Genomic DNA, 3,697 nt, shown 5'->3' on the forward strand with positions numbered 1-3,697 from the left:
TTAGTTAGAATTTGGCTTAGCCTACCCTAACTAACCTAGACTAACCCAGACTAACCTAATCCCCCTTGACTAACCTGACTTGACTTAGTCTGACTTACCTGCCTTAACCAGACTAACAGGACTTAGTTGACTTGATTTGACCCTACTTACCAAACTAACCTGATTTTCATGATTTAATTGACCTGGTTCATTTCTAAATTCATTTCAATTTTAAAAAAATCAAAATTTTAAAAAAAAATTCCCCTATATTTTTGCAAATTTTTGGGAAATTTTTCAGGTGGAAATTTCCACCACCAAAATTACAAAAAATTAAATATTTGACAATTTTTTAAATTTACCAAAAAATGCAAAAAAAACATTTAAAATTAGAAAAAAAATAAAAAATTTAAAAAAATCTAAGAAATTCCACCCACCCCCCTGACCTTTTTTCACTCATTTTTTCCTTTAAACTATTTTCATACAAGGCACCAATATTTAAAAAAAAAACAGATTAAACATACAAATCCAAATCTTCTTTTCCTAACATAAATTGTGGATATTTCCTAAATGGCTGCAATTTTATTTTCCATCATCACATATCCATAATTGATTATTATTATTCCTTTTGAAAAAAAAAAAACCACATCCAATGTATTAAAACACAAAAACAAAAACAAACAACACATAAAACACATAAACCAAACAAACACATAATAAAATAATTTAACCAAACCACATTATAACACCAAAACAAACAACCTAAAACATAAACCAAATACCATACAAATTTTCTCTTTAAAAAAACAAAACAATTAAAAATAAAATAAAAATCGACAAATCCACTAAGGTATTGTCTTTATTGTTTAGTCCAATGGTCTTTGATTTTCTTTGACTGAATTCATTGATTTTGGGGGATTCTTCCGTGCGCCTTCAGGCCATTGCATACACACCCCTTCCAGGTATTTATTTTGTGAGCTTTCTTTATTTTCATTCTCCCTTAATCACAAATTAATTGCTAAAATGGACTATCTATTCACCCACATTTTTCACGCGTATTCGCACTAAACACACAATTTCATAATTTAAAAATCAACCAGCCATTCACTTTGCATGTGCTACGTGCGCTTAAGAGGCACCTTAATTCATAGTAAAAATGAACAAGCCGTCACAAGAGCACGCGCTGGCAAAAAAGCACTCCACATTACTATTAATTTTTTATTAAGGAATTTGCATTTAGAGACCCAGTTTGGGCATTGTAGTCTAGGTTGCGTTACAGCACTGTTTCAACATAATAATTTGTAATTAAAATTTTAAGAAGGAACCGTCGTTTTCTTATTAAGATTTATAACCTAATAAAATGTCACCCATTGTTAATAATTTATTAAAATGAACCCTTCATTAAAATAATTTTTTCTCACTACATTTTTTTTCCCTTTTCGAATAAACATGCTTTGTGGGGAGATGGGCGCGTAAAAGTCTTTTAGTTGACACAAATGGTCCAGGTTATGGTTAAGTCTTGATGTACATTTTTCTAGTAGTCTGATTTGTTTATATGTTACGATTACGGGTACGGTGTGTAGTTCTTTCTTTCTTGCCTGATACGGGGATTTGGGTGCTTGAATGTTGCATCGCATGAAGCTTTCGGTTGCATATGTATAGAGGTCATGCCGAAATTTTTCTAGGATGTGTATCGTTTGGGGTGGTAAATGGGTTAGTTACGTCTTTGTCTGTATGTGTGTCATTCTTTTTGGATTTATTTCTTTTTTATAGCCCTTTGGTTGTTTTGCAGGCATTCTTTGTGACTGTCTGTGTTGTGGTATGCGTCTTTACTATCTGAATGGCGCTTCATGCTCCTCCCCCTATTCAGTATGTCCCACTGGTTAGTAGGGATTACTCTTCTCTACTCACTTTTGAGCCTCTCGTGAAGGCAGGACTCGTGATTTTCGTGGTTGCTTCCTTTCCCTTGGTTCTAGAAGATCCATCCATGTGTGATGAGTTCCTTGCCTCATACAGCAAGAAGTCGGGACTGGTCCATGGTACTTCCATGACATTGACACCTCAAGGGTTAGGGAAGGCTTTGTCTCTTCCCTACAAACGAGAGCCCTTTGTTACAGCTCGCTAGCTATTCTCTAACGATGAGATTTTGAAGCTATTACAAAAATAGACCAAGGAAATTCTAGATGTCAAGAAAGTGATCAACATTTCAGGAGTTCCTTTTCCATGATCACTGATCCTATGTGGAAGTCGATTTGCCAGTTTCTCCAAGACAGGTTTATGCCTGCCAAAACACCGTCCCATTACTTGTCCAAAGAGCTCTTTACAGCTTCAAGGATGGTGTTAAAAGGAGTAGCTATTGATTGGAGCACTTACCTACTCACAAAGATGGATCAACATTTCGTTAAATTAACCAGGGGCAATGTTACAAATGTCACCTATGGATCCTACCTGTCTGCTTTCTTAACCTACTCAAGTTTAAAGAAGAGTGTGCCTCCACCTCCTCCATCTGATCGAGTATCCCCTCCACCTTCAAAAGAGTCAGAACCAATTGATATAGAGGATTTGGATTCTCCTCCTCCACTAGTCATACAGCACAAGCACTTGAAGCGGGTGGCAGATAAAGCTTCTTCAATTCTTTCTTCAGTTACAATTACTGCTACCTCTGGCAGTAACCTCCTTGTTTATCTCACATGTAATAACCTGTTCAGAGCATATAGCGAGGGTTCCTTGGATATATCAATCCCTTCCCTGAACAGTCTAGTGTCGAGAGATGTCATTCCATTCCTATGTAAAGACATCCAGAGTTCCATTGAACTGTCAGTGAGACAGCCTGTGTTCAACAGTTGTATGCTTCCTTTTATGAAGAACTAATGCAGTCCAAAGACCAGTCGTATAAGGCAACATCCGAGTTAGCCTCTACCAAAGACACATTATTGTTTAAGAAGATGGAGCAACAAACCCAAATGATTGAGACCTAAAGAGAAGAGATATCTTCTTTGAAGATTTAGTTAACAGAAGCTCAATCAGAGGTCACTAGAATCTCAGAGGAGAAAGAGAGGATATCCAACGAAGCGCAAGAGTTTCAAACTCTTTTAGATGTAAAACTTTCAGCCTTACAGACTGCTAATGACACAATGGAATCACAAGCTTCCCAAATCAAGCAGTTGCAAGACCAACTGGCAAAGTCACGGTTTGTTCCTCCAAGCCCTAATGTTCCCCTGATCCCTTTTCTCTCATAGCAGGACTTGGCAGTTCTCCAGAGACATGCTACCTTGTGTCCTCTATTCCAAGATAAAGTGGAAAGATTGCAGTCCAGGATGGATCTGTTATGGTCTTCCTTTGAACATTTCCAGGAATATGTTCCTCCAGACTATTCTTTCTTTGTCCACTATCAATTGCAAAAGTTGGCCTTTTACATGAAGCTTTCAACGATGGATCTTCCTTTTCTAGAGGATGGTTGGAGTGGGGCTTGGTCTCTTGAGTTACTCACAGAAGTGGTCCGTATGGTGTTTGAAGATTCTGTCACGACGGATACCATGTTGTTGTCATATATGTATCTACGGGGAGACTTGTTGATTCCAGATGAAGTGGATATGGCCTGGTACGTGGGAGATGTGGTTTTACAAGCTATCTTGTATGTCAACTATTTGGAGTTGCGAATAGATGACATGTTCCAGAGTTACTCCTCAAAAAAGGCTACTTGCCCTGATAATTCCTGGCA

This window comes from Lygodium microphyllum, chromosome 7, assembly GCF_053477565.2.
Source record: "Lygodium microphyllum isolate KBCC chromosome 7, Lygodium_microphyllum_v1.1.10, whole genome shotgun sequence".
NCBI classification, from domain to species: Eukaryota; Viridiplantae; Streptophyta; class Polypodiopsida; order Schizaeales; family Lygodiaceae; genus Lygodium; species Lygodium microphyllum.